This window comes from Tursiops truncatus, chromosome 6 (assembly GCF_011762595.2).
Source record: "Tursiops truncatus isolate mTurTru1 chromosome 6, mTurTru1.mat.Y, whole genome shotgun sequence".
In the NCBI taxonomy this organism is placed as follows: Eukaryota; Metazoa; Chordata; class Mammalia; order Artiodactyla; family Delphinidae; genus Tursiops; species Tursiops truncatus.
This window is the reverse complement of record NC_047039.1, coordinates 52,084,439-52,110,290: the sequence shown is the minus strand read 5'-3', so window position 1 is coordinate 52,110,290 and position 25,852 is coordinate 52,084,439. Positions and strand designations below refer to the sequence as shown.

General features: G+C 36.9%; 1 protein-coding gene across 16 annotated transcripts in view; it reads right to left on the bottom strand.

The window, feature by feature from the left end:
• NFIB (nuclear factor I B) overlaps positions 1-25,852 on the bottom strand; it is a 235,691-nt gene that overhangs the window by 201,987 nt on the left and 7,852 nt on the right. The window lies entirely within an intron of this gene.

The window sequence follows — 25,852 nt, the reverse complement described above, 5'->3', positions numbered from 1 at the left end:
AAATCCTGATTCCACCACTTACTTGTTCTGTGACCTTGGACAGCTGATTTAACCTTTCTGTTCCTTGGTTTCCTTACAGGTAAAAAAGAAGATAATAACAGAGCTTGCCTCACAGGCTTGATGTAAGAAACAGTTGACTATGTGTGTGTGCATACGTGCATTCAACACATAAACCCACACACACACTCACAGACTCAAGTGTTTAAAAAGAATGCTGGTATCTACTCACTCCATCAAATCTTTACTCAGATGTTGCCTCCTCAGTAAGACCTATCCCCACCAATTTTAGCAATTCAATCTTCCCTACCCTTGTACCCCCATTTTATCGATTTTAAAACTAGATGCGAGTATTTCCCACAAGATCAATGCTCCTACGTTCAGTATTCAATTTACAAGAGTAACATGCCTTAAGAAAATGAGGCATCTCATTGGCAGTTCATAAAGAATTCCATTCCTCCATCAGCCAGTGTTAGAAAAGGTAGGACCCAGAAGACAGCTCTGGGTGGGCACATAGGTAGGGTCTGTGGTTCCTTGGAGGATGCATCTCTTTTGTGACCGATGGAACACTCTCCTCAGTAAATAGCAAAACAAAAACAAAGTAACTCGAGATATGGAGAAGGCCCGGAAGGGTTACAGACCCAACTGACAACAGTGGTTTCCTCAGAGGATGAGCAGAAATAGACCAGGAGGAATTTTAGCTTTATTTATTGCAGCTTTTACAATGAGAAACTATTTACGTATCACTGTGTAACTGAAAAATGATATTTAAAAGCCTGGATATAGTGCTACCCAAAGTCCTACTCTGAAATTTGTGACATTGAAAGAAGTCTGATATTTCTCAGTGAACACTGCAATAAAAGTGAGTTGCAGCACTTATGTAAGGAAAAAAAAAAAAAGAAGAGTCAAATATCGTATGAAGCCCCTGTAAGTCTTTATGGTATTCATGTAAACTCTGTATGTTTTTTTGGTAAATATTCATTTATTCATTCTAACTTTTCCTCTGTGCACCTGTTTTCTCTATCCAGTACCAAAATACATGCACACGAAGCCTCAAAACTGTGCACTGTTAGGCCAAATATCTTAAATACCTACAGACTACTAAAGGAAAAGCAAATATTTTATTGTTCCACAAGCATACTGACACGCACTTAAAGCGAAAGACAAAAAAATGTAAGGGTGCCTGAGAGTTTATTTATGTTTGAATAGAATTTTCTGCTATAATAATTCTGATGTTCATTTCATATCATATAAGACCCACAGCTGAACACACCCGTAAGTGTGTTCACTTGACCCATAAGTGAATACACACAGTTAAAAGAATGATTTTCTATAAATTAATCTCTAGTTCTATGGTTCAATACCAAATATGCTTCACATTTATGGTGGTTCCCTTTCAATCACCTCTTCCAAACTATGAAATCAATTCAGTACTATTTTGCAAGCAAAAATTCTCTTTTGTATTTTACATCGTGGAGGCCATTAAAAATATAAAAAGGTTTTCTTATAGCAATTTTTCTGGAGATTTATTAGACTGCAATACCTCACACGCAAATAAATTAGTGATCCATAAATTGCATTGCTTCTTCTTTGCTGCAATACGTAAGGTGAGCCAAAATGGGAAATTACATATATTTTTCTAGATGAATCCTGTCAAATAATCATGAGAACAGCAACAAAAACAAAACAAAAACAAAAATCTGCATTGCAGTTGCTAACTTGAACCATGCCAATGAACATTCAAAAGATTAATCAAAGGCTTGACAGTTGTTAACAGTTCACCATGGTTCCCACAATTATCCAATTAAACATATAATGCAAATAGTAGAAGTCTTATGGGTTCCATAGAGCATGAATATCAGGCTGCTTCAGAAAACCATTAACTGTAATGTACTGTCTGCTGAGTCAGAAGAAAGTGAAAGGAGAACCAGTAGGTTTATAGAGGAAGGCAAGCAGAAGAAAAATAGAGTGGAGAGACACGTAACTCAACCACCCTTTATGTGGTCATATAAACACAACAGACAGTGGTAAAATCTAGAAAACAAAACTTAAGTAACAATTATTGTAAAACCAAAAGAATGCAAAGCAATGATTTTACCCTATAATTCCTACTGGCTGCACGATACCCACAGCATACTTCAACCACACTTCTCTAGTTTGCTGCTACGTTAGAAACATGGATGTAATTATAGTTGTTGGCTTTTGACTCTGTCTATAAACCATGCAGAGATAAACTGCTATTAGTGAACATACCAACTCCATATAATTGTGTTTTGACATTATAGGTAAAAACAGTGAGAAGAAAAACTAACCACAGCAATTATAAACAGCATGCTCAAGGTCATGTCAGGTCACTTATGACCCTGACTAAACTGCTGTAATCCCTAAACTGCATTTTCACACGTTCAGATGCACGCACACGCACACGCACACACACACACACACACACGCAGGTGAATGTCCCATACTTGTCTTTTTTAGGGAAACAAATAAAGTGAACATAAAAACTACTAAATTATATGTTCAGAAATACCCAAAAGAATACAAAATAGGTATTGTATCGGTCAAATATCTGTACTTTTTACAAAACCATTATATTTTAAAAATCCAAACGTAAATTTTAGAAGAAACATTTTGTGGTAGGTGTTCACTCTAAAAAAATACTCTATTTTGCAGCTGTATCGACTCAGGGGAAAAGAAGAATTGAGGCTATTTGATTCAGTATCAAAACTTCTGCTACTGTATAAGTTGGGTTTAGGTTGCCTTTTTTGGAGAGTAATTTTTAAATGCTGAATCCATCTACTTACACTTATAACATTTCTGTAATGATTATCCAACTATTTACCTCATTTTATTGGCTACAGACAGAACTATTACATCCATTTCTTTTCTTTTTATAATTGTCAGCCTTCCCCTCCCCCAGCAAAGTGGTAGCAAAGGGCATCAAGAGGGCAATAAATACTCTATAAGCATTATTTAAGCATGATACTCGGGAATAAAATACAGTATTGTTTTCAACGACTTTTCCTCTAAAGTATAATATGGTTTGTACCATCAGCAACAACATAAGTGTGAAAATCACGATAACGTTATATTATATGTGGTGGCCCACATTGCAGAGGTCCAACTTATAAGTGAAGTGATTCATTTTCAGAGATTATTTATAGAAGTGGTAATATACATACATAATCTTTAGTATGTGTTGATGCTATTAAACTCATCTCATCTATTTGTATATTTCTTAAAAGTATACAGAGATTTGTTTGGGGTTTTTTCCGTATGCTTTTCTTATTTGATCTCCTTAATATGCTGATCAGGAACGCAAGAGGATTTGCTTTTATTACAGATCAGGAAACAGGTTCCTGAAGGTGGGCTTTACTTGCCCAAAACCACAGGACAAATGAGAAGCCAGGGAGCCAGGTGTGCAGGGCTCCAGTGCCCGAATACCCAGATTCAAATCCCTGCTCTCTCTCTTACCCACTGTTGTACAAACTCGGGTCATGGCTGAACCTCTTTCTGTCTGAGTATTTCCACTTCTAACAGGATGATGATGATGCTAAGAGTGATGGCTTCCATGTCAAGTACTGGTGAGGATTAAATGAGAAACTCTATGCAAAGCCTTTTAACACAGTGCCTGGCATATAGTAAGAGCTTAATAAATATTAAATGTTGTGACCTTGTTATGGTTACTGCCATCTTAGAGCCAGCTAAGACAACTTTGACAGGGTTAAAAAAATAAATAAATAACCCCATAAATATCAAATCCAGAGATTAAAGTTTGGCACACATCCTAAAAGAAAACTGACATAACTAAATATCCCTGTAACTCTTGACTGGGGTGGGGAGGCTGGGGGGTTGGCAGGGCCTGGTCTTAGGGAATGAACTGCACTGGCTTCTCTTAAAGGTTTTCTAACAATATACTCATTGATTGTGTCATCCCACCATTCACTGGACACAAGTTTAAGGAATTTAGATTAAAGTGAGAAAAAACTATACAAATTAAAACTGTGGTGAAATGGCAACAGTGCACTAGTGTCTGTACCCACTTTATCTTGAAGATCAAAGTTCCCCTGTCTTAACTGCCACATTCCAGCCCAGACAGAATAGTTTCTGTGTAACTAACTGGCAAGTCTAGCATCTTGACTGAAAGTTCACAGTTAAGGCTTTAACATAATGTCTTGGAGGACAATGGACTCCTCATTCAGGGCAAGAGCAATCCCGATGGTGTGCAGGGCTGCACGAACTCAAGCTGATTCAGCCTGGGCTTTCACTGGTCTCTTTATAAAGTATCTCTGAAAAGAAATCAAAGGAATAGGAAGAGAAAAGTATCTACATTCATGTCTGGGGGCAAATATATAAAGCCAACATGTTTAAATGTTTTGAGACAATGTCTAAGAACACCAGAGAAATTTCTGTCACTTGTTGCTCACTGAGGGACAGAACAGCAGTGTCTGAGGAACAAGCCAATGCACATCTAGGCAGCTAGAAAGAAGAAATATTTACAGTGCACAGAAAAAATATATGTAATTATTTCTTACTCTAGGTAGGAAGGACCACACTCAGATTTGGTGACAGCTCTTTAACTGACAGGTGTAATGATTATAAAATGCAACTGACATCCCTTGAAAATGAAGAAAGACCCTTTAATAAAAGAAATTGTTCTACTTGGAGATGATTAAAGAACAGGCTTTTTAAATGGAGAAGTAGTAGTAGTGAAGTTGGGAATATGAGATGTGAAGGGGACAGTCATGGGTTCAAAACTTAGCTCTGTCACTTACTTGCTGTCTGACTGGAGAGTTCTTCAACATATTTAACCTCAACTTCTTCGTTTATTAAATGATGATAATATACCTACTTCTTTGGGTAACCATAATGATTACATTAAATAATTCATGTGATACACAGGACACTCTCAACACACTGTAGTTATTTTTGTTATTGCTGCTATCAGTACCAATTATTACTATCGTAACAATAAAGCAGCAATAATAAGAGGGATCCCTGTCTTTTCTGAAGAGAAAGTAGAGTCATTTCTGGATGCTTCCATCACATTATCCTTCTCAAAGTCTCACTGTCTTATCTAAAAAGGAAATGAATCCATTGAACCAAAAGGTCAATGAAACATATAGGAATAGAGGATGGAGGAGTGTTTGCTCTGCAAACCCTAGGATGACTTACAAATCTCACAACCTCTGATCTAAATAATCCACAAAGCAGGCACCAAAAATTCAAACACAGTTTTGTCTCTGTTTAGAAAAATTCTACAAAGAAACTATAATGGAAATCAAAATACCTGTCCTTCGTTCACGTACCTATTTTCTTCAGAAAACTCTCATCACAGAAGGAACCCAGAGTAAATTTACTCAGATGTAAGCAAACGTCAATGAACCTGAGAAAAATGTCCCAGCTCTTCTAACAAATAATAATGATAGAAGAAAAAATATTCTGAGACTTGTAAGGAAAACCATTAGTTTAGCATGGCATGAGTAAAGTAGGGAGGGTTTTTATCATAAACCAATCATAAAGGCCATGATGCCTATTCTTGAAGAATTGGATTACCATGTATGGCTCTTGACTTGCTTAATCCTCTCTTTAAGGCTGTTTTATCTTCCCTATGTATCCTTTGTGGTCTACACAATAAACACAGCCAATTTCAGGGTCTCATACAAAAGCACACTAGAATAAGAGGAAACAACAAATGAGAAAGACTGCTTAGCTTAGGAGAAAAGACTAGCTTGGAAATCACTATAACTTTTACTTTCTATATCCGAATTAATTATTCAGAATTGAAAGAAACAACTTACAAGTCAAAGATAAAAAAATGATCATTTCAATCCTTTTTAAAATGTGTGAATAAGTTAAAATGAGCTTATCTTTTTAACATGCAGAGATTATTCCTCACTCTATAACATTCTCTTTTATTCCTTCTGCCCTGATGTGAATAGAGTAACTTCACCATCTAGAAGTAGGGTTAAGAAAGAGCTCCAGAGACAAACCACACGGGTTTAAATTTGCTCTGAGTCACTAAACTAGGCCACAGGGTTCTCATTTGTGAAAGGACAGTAAAGTACCTCACATGGTTAAGGAGGGATAAACAAGTCACACAGATAAATCTCTCAAAACAATGCCTGATACATAGTATGTGCTCACTAAGTGTTAGCTGAACAACTATACACTAAAAAGCAGAGTGGAAAATCACCACAGCCTAGAAAATCCTACCTTCCTTTACTCAAACTATCTGTTGAGGCTGAAGTCGCTAGGCAAGACCTTTTCCAAGTCATTAACTCATTTAGCCCTACTGAAAGCTTTTAAGATTACTATCCCCATTTTACACAGAAGAAATGGAGCCTCGGGAACTTTAAACACTTGGTGAGAGTCGTACAGCTAAAAATGATAAAAACAGGGCTTCCCTGGTGGCGCAGTGGTTGAGAGTCCACCTGCCGATGCAGGGGACACGGGTTCGTGCCCCGGTCCGGGAAGATCCCACATGCCGCGGAGCGGCTGGGCCCGTGAGCCATGGCCGCTGAGCCTGCGCGTCTGGAGCCTGTGCTCCGCAACGGGAGAGGCCACAACAGTGAGAGGCCCGCGTATCGCAAAAAAAAAAAAACAAAAACAAAAAAAACAGAGTTTTAGGCTCAGTACTTCCAATTCCAAACTTATGACACTGTTTTCATGGCTCCTTCCAGCAAATTTCAACTCCCTGTGCTTCCAGTCACTTCCTCCAAAATCACAGTCACCTCTCAGGCTGCCATGTTAGCTGCAAAATCTGCAGCAGATCTGCTGACATCTGAGGAGCTGGAGAAATTACTGAGTGTACCTCCAATGCCACACTTCTATTCTTCTGTTTCTTCTATCTATTGCCATTATCATCGCGAAGCCTAACACGTACTCACTCTTCCTCCAAGCTTCACTACCGTTCCTGATTCTCTCACCTCTGAATGGTCCTGATGCCGCTCAGAGCCCAGTGCAATGGCTAGGGCTAGGCCAGAGTTAGGAGCAAGGCCAGAGTTCAGAAAGGCAGGCATCCTAACATGTGTTCAATTTCCTGCAAGAAAAACTACACGCTATAAGATGTCATAGAACATGCTTGTTATTAGCATGTGTACCCGACAAAACTATTTTTTGTCATCCAGATGAAAAAATCATGCTTGTTCATCAAAATCATCTATTCCCATGGCCTCACTGTTTTCTCAGAAATTGTCACAAGTTTTCCTAAGTCATTTCCTTCAGATGATAATCACTAACATTACTCTTTCCACAAGTGTTTACTAAGCAGCTAATAGCAACTTTTCAGTTAAGAAAAATAATAATAAACATCGGATGATTCCTCTTAAGTTGTCTTTCCCTATTGAAAAGTTAGTACAATGCTCGTCTTCTCTATATTGAAATCCCCATACCCGGCACAGTGCCTGATACACAGTGGGTACTCAATGAATATTTGCTGAGTGACTAGGCAACTTGTTTGTAGATAGGAGGATGGCTTTAAAATGCCATCATAAAATGGCAAATTGAGACCTTTCCTTTTAAATTTCAGTGTTTATAATCTCGCTGTATCTGCACATCATAATCAACATTCAACTATACAGTCAATACTGTGTATATCCCCTCATGAGGAATAAGGGGAAGAGAAGTATGAAAAAAGATCTGTGCCCTCTAAGAACTTATATTCACATCTTATTTGTCTGAGGAGGTGAGGAAGCATAGAGGAACTTAGCATTTCACACACTGGATTCAATTCTTTCTTCAGGGGTTAAGCCTGGTAAACTTTAAGGCTTGAAAGCTAGTTTAAAGAAGTTACCTATGTTATAGCTACAGCCAAAGGATTATCAAAGTTTTCATTTATATTTTTTCTCTAATTTTCTATGAGGAAACATTATATTCTAGAATAGGTTATCATTTACAGAGAGAAAAATATATTAGGAAAATTCAATATATGAAGCTGGGGGTTATTTTATTGTTGGGTGTGTCACTGTATCGATCCATTGCTCTTAGTAAAAGAAGTATAAGTTTGCATCAGATCAGATATTTCAGCCTGACTATAAAACATACCTCATCACACTGAAACAATTCTTTTTTTCTAGTGAGTTGGAGAGCCACACTTGGTTTTTCAAATAGTAACAGTGATGTAAACTGGACACGAAACTGAATTCACCTAACTTTAGAGTATATTTTAAGCAAAATATTTTTGCAGCATATTCTGCTTTCCAGATTTTTTAACTGCCTATAGAATTATCTTGTCAATTCTAAAATATCTAAAACAAATTATTAGATAAATTCAAAAGATATTAAATAAAACATTTTTAAACAATGTATACAGGATTACACTGAAATCTGAAGCTAAGCTATATATAAGAATAATGTTGTTTAATTAGAATTATTAGAATATTATTATCTACCCTAAAAAAGAGATTAATTAATCAAAGCCATTTAGTATTGAGTATTTTAGCATCTGGGTTACAACTTACTATTAGATTTTTCCCTTATTAATAAATTATTAAAAACACCAAATCTGTTAGGCTACCAAAATAATAAAATATATAATTCTCATATAGTATATGTCATTGCCAAATAGAATTCATTTATATAAGATGCAGATTCTTGGTTATCTACCTCATTTTGTTTTGTTTTTGTTATATAACCCCTGAGAAAACTCTGCTTGAGATTCACCTCCTCTCTGTGACCTTTCCAGTGCAGTCCCACAGGGTCTCCACCCAGAGAGCTAGGCAAATCCAACTATATATAGTAGTTGGTGAGACCATTAGTTAGTTGTATACTTTTTCCACTATCTTGGTCATTTTTCTTTCTCTCACTACAGGTGACCATTATCCTCTCTTTTCTACTGATAAATTATTTGGGAAAGGTCATCTATATTTTCACTATTTTTTCCTAACCCTTTAAAATATTGAAATGCTTAGTACAGAGCTCCCACTCAATAAATGCATTTCTCAACTGTTTTTCACCTGTATATCAAGTGTTTTATATTTTCCTTGAAAGATACATTTTAATAAATCCATACGTGTCCACTTTCCTGACTATATGATATATGCAGAATCATATTAATCACACACCAAATAAAAAGAATTAATGTACCATATCTACATACACACACACACACACACACACACACACACACACACACACACACACAGTCTTCAGGAAAACCTAATAATGACTGGTCAAATGAATAATAACAGGATAAAGATTATTACCGAATAAGTATTGAGAAAAAGTTGCCAACACCAAAATTTTTTAGGCACTTAAAATATATGTTAGCGAAATGATTTTTTAAAATTATGTAATGTATTTTTAATGAATAAGACAAAGCAGTCCAAAATTATTCTTCAGAAAATAATCTTACACAAAATAATAAGATCTCTCTTCTCAGCTTTTTGCGGGACTATAATTCAGCGCTATCAGAGACACAAAGGAGAAAAAATATATATCCCCATTCGAGCCCATGAAAACGTTTGGGATTTTAAAGTCTCGGTTTCCTGCATAAGATACCAGTGCCTCAGGTATTCCCTGCTAGGCAACAGTTACAGATATGTTCTTTTTTCTTTCTGATTATGTTTATGTCTGAGATTTCCTGATAACCCAAATGAAAAGCCTTATGAAAAATGGATAATGTAAAGTATACTGGATTCTAAGCAGAAATTTATACAGGAATCCAGCATGTCTTTATGCTCCTAGGTAAGGCTATTTCGTTCAGTCACCTACAGACACTGAAGTGAGCATTATGATTCACTGTGCTTCTATATCGTTCATTTCTTTATGGATCGATTTTGAGACATTACACAGCAACTAAAATATTTTAATTTTTGCTATCATAATATGTTTCTTCCTACTTTTGGCAGAGTACTGTCCCTAATTTAATGCTCTGCCCCACAAAAGGGAGATCAAGTCTTCCAGAATCCTTAGTATAGGTGGTAAGCATTCATTCATTGAACAAATAAGTACTCAGTACCTACTATGAGCAAGCACCATAGCGGTTGCTAATTACAAGTCACAGCGATAATTGCAAACATCTTACTGAGTATCTGCAATATGACAGGCATGGTGTTAAGCACGTCACAAGCATTTTCTCATTTCACCCTCACAGCCCACTGCACAGCTCAAAAAACTGAATCTTAGAAAATATAACCAATTTACCTAACCACATAGTGAAAAACAGTAAAACAAACATTTAAAGCCCCAGCTTGATTCCAGAATATGTTCGATTGCTAATACAGATACTACACTTCATATGGTTTTATTTTACTCATTCCTGAAACTTAAAGCACATATAAGATACAGACACTTCTTATACAGTGACCAGTCACCAGTGGAGATATAAAAGAAAACAAAACAAGTCTCAGTAAAAATCAGTTCTTCCCAGTTTGAGGAGCTTTTAAACTGCCACAGTAGCAGTTATCTGATTTGCCCTTAATGTTCTATATTCAGTTTAAGTAATTTATATTCATTCATTCCATAAATACTTATTATCTATTTTATAATGTGCTCCCACAACATTTCTACCGATTTTGCTGTCATTCACTTACATATACCCGACTTTTACTCATCTATTTTTCCATCTACAATTGTGCCTTGAAAACATGCTTTCAAGCTTTCCTCATAAACTCTCAAACCAGAAGTTAGCTGCTAAAAGTAGCTGATATTAAACTTTTTCTAATACTGCTAATATCTCTGCTTTAAAAGTTATTAATCTCTGCTATACTCAGGGGTACCTTGATATATGTAAGTACATTACAGGATACTCATAATTTACAGACAAATCTTTCATGTTATAAAAGAATTCTTACCTTAGCAAAAGGATTCACTGAAAGTTTCCTTTCAAAATTGAATGCCTCTTGTGAATTTAACATGTTTGGGTTTCTAAAATTAAACTAAGAAAAAATTCTTAGAAACATCTCAAATAAAAGAAGGCATATGAATGTTTGTTTTAAACTGGAAAAAAAAAAGCAGTTTTTTAAACTAAGATGAGAGATATGCACCACACAAAGGAAAATGGAGACATAGTAATTATCAAGCTAATCTGAAAATTGTAGACATCCAGGAAGCAGAACTTAAATCAGCTCCTCATAACCAGCTCCCATTTTTTCTTCCAATACCTGGCTTTCAAGAAAAAGCTTTTCTTACAACCAGTCTCAAACATGACCTTTAATGGTTACTGGAAATCTGGCAGTACATTTTTAATGGATCCTTTCTGTTTTCCAACTACGATCAAATCCATATTAGTTGACCATAACTTAATCAGTTTTTTTCACCCACTGAAAAAGATAAAGATAGTCATCCTCATGAAGACCATAGCTATAGGGTGACTTCAACAGAATATATCCTATGAAAAGCTATAAAAGAAAAAAACTGAACTCTTGAATCAATTGGTTTCAATAAATTACAAATGATAACACATATCTTTTAATCACAATTTTTCTCTTTGTACCTAAAAAAACTTGCTGCTATGTTCACAAAATAACACTTTTAATTATTTATGCTTATTTATGCCCATGTAGCAGTAAAACTAATGCAAACAACCAAAGTGGCTTTGGGCCTCTCTTAGACTCAGTACCCACAGCTGTAAAGTGAGAAGGTCTCTAGGGATTCTTCCAGCTCTAAAAATCTATGAGTTAAAGACCTCTTTCTTTAAAAGGCAAGCTTTTTATCTAGATTGAACCAAATGATTTGACTATTGGACTTTGAATTGAGCAACATGAAAGTGTTACTCAAGAGTCAGGTTACACATTTTCTATTTCTCTTTAATAAATAAAACGTATTAAAATCCCAGATTTAACAAGAGTATGCTAAACTTCATTAAATATTGCTTAATGTGAAGGGGATCTTCCCCCTGCCAGGGTAACCAGAAGCCAAATTCCTAAGATGCTGGAGCTAAGAGGGATAGTGGAAGTCTTCTGGCCAACTCTGTCACTTGACAGATAAAGAAACTGAGTCACTGAGAGGCCCCAAGTCTCCCAGGTACTTGCAGGAGGGAGGGCTACCAATTTTCCTCCCTTCCGCTTCAGCACGCTGCTTCAGTCACTATGTGGCATAGAGTGAAACTCTACATCAGTAAACAAAGGAATAGAAGAAGGTTAATTCCATTACCAGGTCACTAAATAATTTAGAGCCTTTTTTTTTTTTTTTAATGCAAAGACCTTATGTTCAGAAACTTACAGTTCAAAGTATGTTAAGTAAAACCATGTCCATATGCAGATATGTCTTCTCCCATATGCATCTTAAGAAAATAGCAAAGAAAAAAAAATAATTTATCATCAGCCCCTAGGAAACAAAAACTGAAATTAAAAGAAAGAATGGAGTAAATCTAAATTGTATATTTTCATTCCTTCTAAAAGGATTAAATAACAGAATTCTAAATGGTTTGTTTGTACTTTCCATGCAATATGTAGATTAACCATGAAATTCTGTTTGGGACACTTTGACATCTGTTTTCAGTGCATTACAATGAAATCTGGGGACTTGATACATACATTTGCTGTAATAAAACTGTCACTAATCAGTGTTTTCCAAAATATTGCCCATAACTATTACTATTCAGTAGTCTCATTTGCATGATCTAATATTGTTGCTACATCATGTTTTCCCTGACAATGTGTTAGCTGGTCCCAGGCACATGCTCTAAAATGGCTGCAAACCACTCAATAATCCCAGCACTTCCATGGTACTCTGTACATATGCATGCAATCTGCCCCAGAAATGAACTAATACTACATCCTTCACAAAATTTTTTCCCTGTAACTGGAATACCCAAGGTTGAATTCACATCCCCGGGTGTGAAAAACTCAACAAAAATAAAAGAACCCACATAGAGGAGGAAATTATGCCTCATGGGGCTTCCACAACAGAAGATGTAAACACAATCCTAACTCAGAACTCTCTTTAACAAATCTGTAATAATTCTGTTTGAATAGTGAATGCCCAGTCTGTCCTTAACTTAAACCATGTCCATGAAACACAGAACAAGATTGGACCAGACTTTGAAATTGGGTCTGCTTCATTTTCTCCAGGATTAATAAATAGCTGTATCAATGCAGGGACCAGGCAAGAAACACCAGCTCACAAGGTGTTAACACACCTCCTGGATATTAGATTGAACAAATGCTTCCATTTCATACTGCATATATCTGGTGTGTCACGTGCAAATCTTGGACCTCCGGCGGAAAGCGATTCTTTTTTTTTTTTTTTTTGAGATTTTTCTTTTTAAGTGGACCATTTTTAAAGTCTTTATTGCATTTATAACAATATTGCTTCTGTTTTATGTTTTGGTTTTTTGGCCATGAGGCATGTGGAATCCCCGACCAGGAATCAAACCCACAACCCCTGCGATGGAAGGCGAAGTCTTAACCACTGGACTGCCAGGGAAGTCCCAAAAAGTTATTCTGAGAGCCCAAAAAAAGGTCTTCACCAAAAAAACAAAAACTTATGAAAAACAATTTGTCTACCTATGCTAACTCGAAATGAATTCCATATTTTATCAGTACTTAGAATCATATTCATTTTCCTTAATAGTCCAATATAATTTCATTTTGTCCTCCTATGAACTCATCTTAAACCTGAAATATGTTTCTCTATACACGTTTTATATTATACAAATGTTGGATACAAAAAGCAGATTAATTGTAGGCCCTAATACTGTGTTGTTAGTACTAAGAAGTCATTCCAAATGTTCCAAAAGGGATTAATGTAGTATAACAAGTCTATTTAATTATTGTAAGACCAGTGATCCTCATATTACTATAAGCAGCTTTTCCCTTATTTGGAGACTGTAAATAGAACAGATACTGTTACATGATAACTGTAAGTCTTAACCAAAAATATTAATGCTTTACCATCAGGAAATTTAAAGAAATATGTTAGCTTCACCAGGAGGCTAAGAAAGGCAACCAGTATTTAAGAATCATGTATGCATCGATTTGCATACATGGTCAATGCATATTGACCATTTCGGGTCAATATCAGCTTTAAATCCTAAGTGCAAACAAAGCTTTTCAAATGTATTAGAAGGACAAAATACTAAATCCTTCTGCCATCAACAGCAATCCAGTTTACACATGTCAAAAAATTCTGGATGTACTTTTTTATGCACTAAATAAAATACATGCTTCTTGATTTTGAACAGAATAGCAACATCAGGTATGTTCTCAAAAAGAAAAGACATGACACAGATTATTAAAAATTATGTGCCATAATCAGAGCAAGCTAATCAATGTCCTGATTCTACTTTCTGCACACCCTAGTTACCCTTTAACAGACAAACAGTGAGATAACTTTTCCTATTGACTCCTGGCCAGAAACCCTAAGTATAATTATAAATAAAATGCTGCATAGAAGAATATGAAATTTTTTTGCACTGCATCAGTGTGACGTGTGATTTAAGATATTTCCCTAGTAGAGACTGTGGGTATGGGCTAACCTGTGCACTTTGCAAATCTGCTGTACAAAGTAAGTGAGAGGAGCAACCCACCGCCCATGGGCAAGAAGCACCATGACTGGTTCCCCAAGGAAAATCTGGCCCACAAGAGAGGCTTCAGGACCACTGGATCCAACCAACCAGAGCCACAAAACTCAAGCGCTAATCCTAAACCTAATTTGGGAAGAAGAAGAAGATGTTTTAACCACTTCCCATTTGGCTTTCAATTGTTCTTAGAAAAAGTGACATCACTTTAAGTAAGAAATATTAACTTTTTTCCTCTAAAGATTATTTAATTCATTTTCTTAACACCATAAAAAAGGACGAGTGGGAAAGACTGACTTAAAGAGGAAGAGTCCAGTGGCAATAAAGTGAAAACAATTCACGTAACTAATGAAACATTTTGAGTTTTGACCCAACTAGGGATCATTTTTAAATAAGACACTTTCAGACTTGAGTATAAAAACCAGCAGCCTACTCCTCTAGAACAATCCAGTCCACAACATCACCACTTCTGTCCAACCAAATCTAAAACATAAGTGTAGCTCTCCCAAATGTTGGCAATTTCATGTTTTTATAACTAAAAGTCCTATGTTTTCACTGGAGTACAATGAATTACAAGTACTTCCTACTACACCCTTCACTTAACACAAAGTTATTTACTCAAAGAGCCAACTAATAAAATTATTTCACTCCTTCCTTTCAGGGACTCCTAGATTGATCAAGAAATTAACTCTCTGATAAGTCTGATACAGAGGACTGCTAAAACTGTACAGTAATTCTACTTTAAGTTGATATAAAAACCATATACAAGTAGGAACATGTTCCTACTAGGAAATATCTATACACATCACTGTGATCGGGACTTTTCATTTTCTCTTTGGAGGCTCTTATCACCTGAGATACACATAAACTAATTGATGACCTCTCGCTGCAACACCTAATCACTCATTCTCTTCACTATTGGGCATCTCCTCTGGATGTCTATATTATGCCATGTTCCTTTATAAAGAGCAATAATCACTCTTATTAATAACATCATTGCTTTTACTTACATGAATTATTTCATGTAATCCTAAAACAGCCCTGCGAAGCGGGCATTCTAATCCTCATTTTACAAGACAGAAAACTAAAGCACGTGGAGCTTAAGTGACGTAGCCAAGGTCACAAAACTGATAAAGAGAAGAAGCAAGACTACGAAGACATGTCACATTCATGCGCTTATTCTTCTATGTTCTACAAAAACTAAAAGGCGGGAACAAGGGAGATGTGCTCAACTGTGAAGGAATCCAAAATCCAAAGCTGACAGAATATTTTAAATGGTATGTTATTTACTCCTCAATCTATGAATGAACCATCCTTCTTAAGTCATTCCTGAAAGATCTAGGCCCTACTTCTCTCTTTTTTCTCTACCTTCACTTCTTTTCAACTCTGCAACACACACATACACACACACACACACACACACACACACACACACACACACACACACACACACACACACACACACACACAAATAACACATGATCCAGGAACTTAGGCTCTTTAACTCAGCAGCTGCGAATTGTTTTACATCATTTCGGTGGAGGAACTGAGGCAGACTTCTGGAAGAAATCACAGACATTTTTTAAATCCTTGGGGGCTGGCCGCTGTTCTTGTATCACAGTCCCACTGCATATGACCCATTAGCCCACTAACCACATCCAAACTCGATTCTTGGTGGACTCCACCACTGAAAACACCAATGAGTGAGCAGAAAGGCATGAGAGGTGTTTTCAAGTCTAGATTGGATTTTATGGACAGGAGAGAGACACTGAGGCTATTGACCAAAACCAGACGTTTCATTTACCTTTCTTCCTTGGATCCGCAGGATGCTGGATTATCAACACAATTAATGCTGAAAAGCATTTACATTCCTTGATCTTGTGAACATTCCTGGGGGAAAAATGGTTTAAAACAGCAACAACCAAAAAAAAAAAAAAAAGAAAGAAAGAAAGAAAAAGAAAAACTCTCTCACCTGCCATTTCAGATATTTTTTAAATGGGAATAGAAAAATTGCATGTTTTCTTCCAAGGTTCTTGTGCCTGGACCACATTGTCTCTCATCTGTCAGTGTATCCACACACATGGATAAACAGTATGGGACATACAAGTAAGGAAATGCGCATTCTAACTTAAACTTCCTTTTTTCCCTCTAATAATTTAAAAATAAAATGTAACAGCTTGGATTTTAAATATTTAATCTGGCAAATATAGGAAAAATCATGAACTACAATGTCATATTTGGCAAAGAAAAGTTTGGTAGGATAAAAATATCTGTGTTTTAACATTTTAGACGGCATTTCCAATATTTTAAAAATAAAATTATTTCACTGCTTCGGAAGAGAACAGAGGTAAAATTCTCTAGTTTTGCATAGGAGGGTTTCATAAAGAAGGGAAAAAACAATTTTTATATTTGTTAAAATAAGCACTGAATTTCACATGCTGGCAAATGTCCCCAAAGAAGTAAAAGCTTCAGATTTACCAATGGTTCACTATGCTTTGAAATTTAGCTATCTAAGTCGCAAGAATAGGTTTCCCCTAAAACTATAAGATGGACTGTGTAAAGTTACAACATGACTCTCATTTCTTAAAAATTTTGTTTTAATCCTACATGTTTAGTATACAGCTTTTTCCAATACCAGACAAGTTTAAGAGGTGAAGTTTATAAGCCAGTCATTTTAGGACTTACGCATTGCTAATCCAAAGCATAACTAAATTTACCAGTTTTACCCTATATAGTGACAATAAAATATTTTTATTGTAACAGCCGAAAATGTTGAAAAGCAATTATTAAGGAAATCATAAATATAAAAAGCTGAAAAGCCAACCTCAGAAGAGAGGGGAAAAGGAAATGGTGATATGAATAATCATAAAACACGGAAACTGAAAATCTAAGCAGAAGAAATCCAAATCCCTCTAAATGCCAGAATACTACCCCCCACCTCCTGGAGCAAGGAGAGCTGCAAATTTGTCCCCATCGCTGTCAGCAAACAAAAGAAAGTCACTTCCACGGCTAGACCATGTCAAACAGAAGACATCGCTACTGCGAAGGGACGCCTGGAATCCACTGGGGTGTAAAGTCAGGGCTGGGGCTTTTTGTCAGCTATTACCATAAAAGAATAAGAGGAAACAGTGACATTACTACACAATAGAAAGGTCAAACAGCTTGCAGCCATTTCATGACCCAGACAAGTCAAGGTCAAAGGATTCAGGTAGCAAGTTAGCCAGGGCATAAGTTACAACACAAATGAATTGTTTTAACACATCAGCTTTGGTCAATTAAACCTAACAAGGCAAGTTGCATCACGTAGCAGGGTTCCTGACACTAAGGCCAGAAGCTGAGACCAACCTCATAAAACAAGGCTTTTAACATAGCATAGCAAATTTAAGGTAATCCATCCAGAAACTGCAGATGTCAGAATAATAAAATACAAGTTGTCCTAAGCAGGAACATTTTTCACACTTCAGAATTCACTAATAGAGGGGTATAGACTTCATATTGACATACTCGGGTTATTAACATGGGCACAAATGTAATCCCCTACTCACACGAATTACAAAATACACCCTATTTCAAATAACTATCTTAACATCTGTGCTGATGATCAGATCTTTGTCCTAAGCTCTACCATTCCCTGTTAACACCAATACATTTCCCCATGTATATTTTTCAATGTGAGTTTTGAAAAATGAAGTTTTAAAAAAAATCCTCAGCTTCACGCTGCCTCAGAATATGTATTAGTGTCACAATTATGAACTGATGCTTGTTAAATGCTTTTGTGTAGTTTTTTGGGAGATACATGTATTTTACAATTCAACTCGATACTATTTATTAAAGTTTCTACTTTGAGACATGGAGTTGACGCTAGCCAGAATTTTAAAACTGCACTATATTTAAAGAATTTTTTTCTCAAAAGCAATTCTTATTTTCTTTTTTTGCGCTTGTTTAAACAAATCCCATTTTCAACTGATTTGTGCTTCATCCATAACTTACTACATGCTCTGAACTGCCTTAAAATGGGATTCTGAAAATAAACAACCTCCAGGCAACTCTCAGCTAGTAAAATTACTTCATCCATCACCCCATATTTTCAATTATATAGTTCTTATTCAGAGTTCTTTAATTTGTCTGTGATTCATCAGTGCCGTCCTGTTTAAACTATCATCATAAACAGAGAGAATATGTGTATCTAAGTGTTTTATTATAAACAATATATTTATGCACAAGAAGAGTTTGCATTCCCCTCTTAGAACATTGCTTGATGTAATTTTGAGGGTATTTTTTTCTTGTATGTGTGGCCTTCAATTCAGCCTCAAGGTCTTTCCACCTCATTGGTTAATTGGTGGCCATTTCTTCCAATTTTCTGAATAATATAACAACCCAAAAGCCCAAGCATTCAAGTCCCATTAGCCTCACATCCTATACCATCCAGTCTAATACAAAGTAATCCCACAGACTCCCTCCTCCACAGCACGCACTTAAAAGTTCGCAAGTTCTCTGCAGTTTGGTGATTTTTTCTCTATGCCAAATCCCAACAATGGAATTCAGTGAAATTAACCACATCACATAATTAGAGTTCAAGGACCCAGGAATGTATTTTAAGATGAGACGACATACCACGCTGCCACAGAAAAGTGAGCTTGAAGAGGAAGCTCCCCTCTTGCTATGCTTGGCGCTGAGGCATGCTGCTGTAATAACTCCTGTTTCCCATCACATAACCACTAGTCCTTGAGATTTCTAAAATTATTCCTCTGCCACAAGGATGGAGGGAAAAAAGGTTGTAAAACTGCTTTGAACATAACGTTGGCTGATCACTTGCTCTGTCACAGCGCATACATGGACAAACTCCTCAAGCGTCACAAGTTCAACTCTCCTCAACTTCAAACTAGGAAATGCTACCTTTCCACAAACTGCAGAGACACTTCCACCTAAAACTAGTTTCAGAGCCAGGGATCACCCTTGCCTTCGCCCATCTTTTTCAGATATTTAATAATTCCCTATTTTAATGAGCGCCCCTTAGGCTACTTCCACTCTCTGAAACCTTAACCTTCCAACAAAGCAATAATGATTCTTTTGATTATAAAGTCAGTTATCATGCAAGCCACTGGGATGACAGACGTGAAAACCTATTTACCTCAACTTTTATGAATTCCAGAGAATTCTGGCGCAGCCTCCCACTGGGTCCCTCCCTCTTCAGGTGCTGAAATTCCAACTGGTTGGCAGGGATGGCAGGGGTAAAAGTGTCACAAAACAGTTTTTTTAAGCCCACTGGTCTAGTTTCTCAGTTCAGTCAAGCAGAATGAAAGTTTATGAGACAGACTTTTACTCATCAGATATGTTGGATTGTTGTTCCAAATTATAGTGCCAAACTTAAGAGTAAAAAGTTAACGGAGTGGGCTTCCCTGGGGGCACAGTGGTTAAGAATCCACCTGCCAATGCAGGGGACACGGGTTCGAGCCTTGGTCCGGGAAGATCCCACATGCCGTGGAGCAACTAAGCCCGTGCGCCACAACTACTGAGCCTGTGCTCTAGAGCCCGCGAGCCACAACTACTGAAGCAAGCCCGCACGCCTAGAGCCCATGGTCTGCAACAAGAGAAGCCGCCACAATGAGAAGCCCACACGCCACAATGAAGAGTAGCCCCCGCTGGCCGCAACTAGAGAAAGCCCACGTGCGACTTTGAAGACCCAACACAGCCAAAATTAAATAAATAAATTAATTTTAAAAAAAAGTTAATGGAGGATTAAAACTTTAACTTCCTTTTGGCAGTTTCCTTGTAAATTCCAAATTTAGGGAAAAACAAGTAAGTAAATAAAAAATCCTACGAAATCTATAGTACAGCTATGTGTGGATATACCTCTTAGGTTACCACTTTAGAACACAGAAACTTTAAAGAATTAAAGCAGTGGCAACAGGCCTCCTCAATGGCTCCTGCCCAGCTGAGTCTGCAGGCACACACCCTGTATCTGTCAGGGAGCACCCCTTGGGAGACCTAAGCATCATCTCCTGTCATTGCACTGTTCCCCCAAATTACCTTGATTCCTGAATAATGAACATCATTTTGGTCCTTTTGCATATGGAGTTATTTTCCCACACAAGAGGCATAGTGCACTAAATTTGCAAATCCAAACGTGTAATCTAGATGAATATTTTTCATTACAAAATGTATAGTGCAGCATATACGGCGAGAGGGTATCATGCAGAGAGTGACACCCAATGCTGTCAGCAGGACATTTTACCAACCTTTGCTGCCTCCAAAAAGTGGATCATTACATACTTTTTAAATATTTGAAAATCATAATTGATATAACAAATGATATACCTCTCTCTCCCTCTCTCCTTCTCTCTCCTTCCCTTTTGAAAAGTGAGATCATATTAAGAGCAATTCAAGAGCTTGGTTTGCCATATCAGAACACAGATGCCAAGCTTTCCCAGCTGGAAACTGGGGCCTCCGAGTTTAACTCTTGAATTGTCCAGCAAAGCTATCAGGGCAGGAACATCATGGCAGAGAGGGCAAACTTCTGGCCTGTGTTTTCTTCTTATCAGTGAGAAAATTGCTACGTATCTCATATTACAATATATGTTCCCACAAAGGTCTCATTAAGCCTAGGAGCAAGACAGGCCAGTAAGAGCCCTTCTTTATCTGCTGAATTGTGCGAGAGCCAGAATGCAAACAAGTGTGCACTAGAGTTCATAAGTTCAGTCAAGGACAGGACGCTAGATGGGAAAACTTAACAGTGTTCCCCTAAATCAAACATGCATACAACTGTCATGCTTTCTGAGCATTTCACAATGTAAGCCCACCAATCCGTTTTAACAGATTATGAAAGCTTCCTTTTCCCCATAATGGGAATCTGCAAATGAAGTGAAATTTATTAAAAGGTTAAAATATGCTGTCAACTTGCAAACAATGATCTACTTAAGCTTTTCATAAAAAAAAAAAAAATTGTTACCCAAAAGGATTCTAAAAGTCAGTAACTGAGGGAGGAAAACAATTCTTCGCATTTGCTTCCTCCCTAATGAGATGTGACAACCAGGAAGGATTCTATTTCGAAAACAATAATAATGATTACAACTTCCCCTGTAAACAAGTCACGTTTTTCACAATGTTGAAATGCACTTTGATCATCATATCAGTTACCAATAAAACAACAGAAGTTACCATCCACGATTTTAAGGATTCCACAAGGCTAAAAGGGAAACTCCTCTCTCGTGAGAGCCACGAGGTTCCAGGCCTCTTTAGCACTCCAAAACATGTTTAATAAGAGTGCAAAACACAGTCCAAAAATCAGTCAGGCTGAGTTGAAACTCGAATCTGTTAAATACATGACAACAGTTACTCTCTCTTGAGATCCTGAAACATCTTAGTGTGTTGTGACCCATCTCTTTCTTCAAAACCCTTTCCTGCCTCAGAGAAAGCCCAGCCCCCTACCCCACGCCACTCTTCAGACAGGACACAGTGTGGCCACTCAACGCCTCCACAGGCCAGACTTCCTTCTGTGTAGCCTTTTGGGTAGCACTGCTAATCCTTCTTATTAATTAACGAGATAATGGTGGTTAACCAGAAAGCAATATGAATGCAGACCATCTAGGAAACTTCAACCAAAATGATTTCAGCCTTTTGGTTGGTCTTCCTGACGTTAGGTTTCCTCATGAAGGTTTTCTCATTTCTTTTTTTTTTAACGTTTACCCTGTTACACATTACTAACTAGAAAAAAAATAGAAAGGTCCTCTCAGTGGGTTACTGTAAAATTTGGAAGTGTGGAAACTGAAGGAACTAAAAATTGCCTAACAAATACGCAGTGATGTGACTGAAAGCCACAGTCAGTCCTGGCAAGTGCATTCCATGTCACTGCAGCCAGCTAGCCCTCCATACCCTTCCCAGAGCACACCCAGCAACCTACAGCGTACTTCTGTCCCGGGAAGGTGTGCTGCGCGAGGCTTGCCTGGTTTTTGTTTTGTTTTGTTTTGCTTTGCTTTCACGAAGGCAGTAACAAAGACAATATGGGGAATAGGTACCACCTGCCCAAGAATCCCTGGACATCTTTAATATCTTGGGGAAAATGGAGGCCACTTCAGAGCTGTTTTTTCCTTTAATCTGTCACCATCTTTGAAAAAAAAAAAAAGAAACCTAAAAAAAAAAATAGATAAAAGGAAGGGTTTTCTATCAGCTAAGGTTTGCTGCAGCAAACAAGCAAGCAGCTTTCATTCAGGGATTGTCAAAAACTTTTCAGTGTGCCCACTGCAATGCGGATGCCAACCAACGAATCAAAGGCATTCAGCAACTAGACAAAGAGGGTCTGATGCCAACCTCGGTGCCACTGGCAACCATTATTGGCATCCAGCACAGTGTCTGCCTTTTTTTTCCCCCTCGCCTGGCACTTCACAAACAAAATGGCGGTTCTTGTAGCAACGAAACAGCCGAAGCGCAGCCCTCTGAATCAATACCGTCAAATGATTTTATGGATTTAAACGCAGGGACTCCCACATGATGTGTATATTTTAGGTAAAGTGGGGGGTGGTATCATTTTATAAATGACTATATTGAACATGACCCTTTCCTAAACATGGAGCAATACAAAAATGGACTAAATTGTGGTCAACCAGACTCTAGGCACAGAAGAGGCTGAATAACAAAGAGATTGATTTAGCTTTAAAGGAAATTCTGCCTTGCGGCCATGGGATGCACAAGTCTAATGAACTATATATCAAAACTGATTTCAAAATGCATACATTCTCCCCAAAACTGTATCAGATGCAGATGTAGCACTAGAGCTTGTGTCAAAGCTCTAGTAACTCTTTCCACATTTCAAAAAAAGATGAGGCTGAGGCTGCTGGGCATGAAAGAAGAAAAAAAAAAAAAAAAGTGTGGGTTGAACCAAAAGAGAAAGAGGGAAAAAGCATAGGAAGTTGGTCAACAATGAACTTTATTATTTGTTGGTCTTTATGTCATCCTCCAGAAGAGATGCAGTTTGTGATCTTGTATAAATAACCAAGAGGACTATTGACATTTCTAGATCTGGAAATTGTCAATATATTGTAACATCACTCCACACTGCAATGCGGATGCCAACTAACAAATCACAGGCATCCTGAGCTAAACAAAGAGGGTCTGATGCCAATCCTGGTGCCAGTGGCAACCATCTTTGGCATTCTCTCTGTTCTTTCTCATGTTTTCCTCCCAGTCGTTTAGAAGTGGGGAGAGAAAGAAAAAAAGGGGGAAAGGTAATTCTGTTGCTCATTCTGTTGCAAACATTACATTTTTCTTTTCTGATTTTTCTTTCATGTTTTTCTTTATACTTTTTCACCTGATTGATAAAACATACTTAAGTGGGTTTTCATGCACTTAGAGGAGAAATAAAAAGTCACGATGGGAGATAATGCAGCCCTCTGACTGACTACAGACTTATATTTTAAAATTCTTTCTTTAATCAAATGCACTGCAAAATGACATAATTAACCTACATTTGACCAAAGGAAAAAGATATAAATTTTGAAAAAAGGAAAACACAAAAGCATCCTGATGTGACTTTTTCAAAGAAACAGCCAACAGATGTTAAGAAGATATGGTGCACTCACAGGTAGCAGAAGATATAAATTAGGTGCGCAGTGTAAAATAATAAAAGGTTTTTAAAAGAGAGACTAAAAACAACAACAAAATCAATGTTTTATCTGAAAATGTGGTCTGCAAGAGTTGCTTACAACTTTATGACTATCATGACCGATGGTGCAATGCAGAAGGCATTTATGCATTTTTCTTTCTTCAATCTATCTTCACAAATCCAAAGGATATGTTCTTTATTGTCAGTTCATCAACCAAGAGAGTTGGCTGCCTGCCCCAGGAGTGAATGTACATGCGTGCACACCTCAAGGACTAGCCTTCAAGCAAGTTAAAAGGCGAGCAGCAGTGAAGTGCTTGCAAACCTTCCCTCCCTGCACTAAAAAGTTACATGACCCACTTTCTAAAACTTTACTTCCAGCCTTGACTTTCACGACAGAGTTACAACACACTGACAGTCAATCCAACACATATATACAGCCCACCTTAAAATGTCACCTCCTAGACAGCTGTCAATCAAATTAAGTGTCATGTGTTAACGTGCTTTTATTTTGGGACACACAGGGAAAAAAAAAATTTTTTTCCCCAAACCGTCATTACTTGGACTTTAATTTTTCAGTGTATAGAAACAGTAAATGCAATCTTTCATTAAAAAAAACAATATTTCCAAATGTATGATATCAAGCACCATTATTTAAAATCAACTAGAAATTTTTAAATGACTTGTAAGCATATCTCTAAAACTATGCCAAGGAAATACAAAGACAAAAAGCACATAGTAAGTACCTAGATTTCTGAGTCAAAAGAGTAATTCTGATATTTTATATTTTGGGATGATGATGAAGTTCATACCATTTACTAAATCCCACACTTATATAACACATATCAGATAACCGTCTGCCACCTGGCTATCTGCAGGCCACTTTCCCTACCACCAGGCCAAGTTAGAAAATGACCCACCACCTATGGCACATTAAACTACAGTCCACTTTTGGTAGGTTGTTTTTTAAAATGTTTTCCTATGGACTGTGCTAACACAAGGACATCTATATACCGATACATTTATTTGAAGCATTTCTTTAAACCTCCTTAAAGAAAATATATTAAGAAAAATAAAGATAATAAACATGTTTCATGAACCCAGAAAACACTCAGCAAAATATATCACCTATTTTTGAATCATTCAGGCAACACTTACACCACTCTCTTTATCAAGGATTTTTTAAAATAGGTACGGTATGCGGTTTCTGCATTCTTTTTGAGATTTATTTTAATCCAGTGTAACCAGTCTACTTTCTGTTTTTGTTCTGTAAGGAGAGCTGCGACTTCCCTCCTCGGTAAGTTTTATGAATTTACACTCAAGTAAACGAACAATATTAAGTGTTCCCAAGTCACTCTGGGAAAATATTATAACATAAATTATTTAGATAAGAACTATGATCCCTTTAATCTACAGCGAATATTACACAATCAAAAGTAGGTGTTGATAGAAATATTTAAATTAAATAAATCTAGGTCTACGTAAGGTATACTTTCTGATACTGGCTATCTTAAGCATTCTGTAATAGGAAATGTTAATTCTATTTTTTCAAGGCAATAGCACTAGATCCGTGAAAAAAGTTGATCTACCTCGTTAGTTAGGAGGTTAATACAAAGAGTGTTAAAGAACGGTTTGACTATTCATAAATCAAGTTACATTTTCAAACTGGGAAAAGATGACTAGATGTAAAGAATGTAGCCGAGGACAAAAAATGAAGTGTAATAAACACTTCGGACTATTCTGTGTCTTTGAAAAAGTGTATTATTTCAAAGACACTTGAAAACACATCTCTT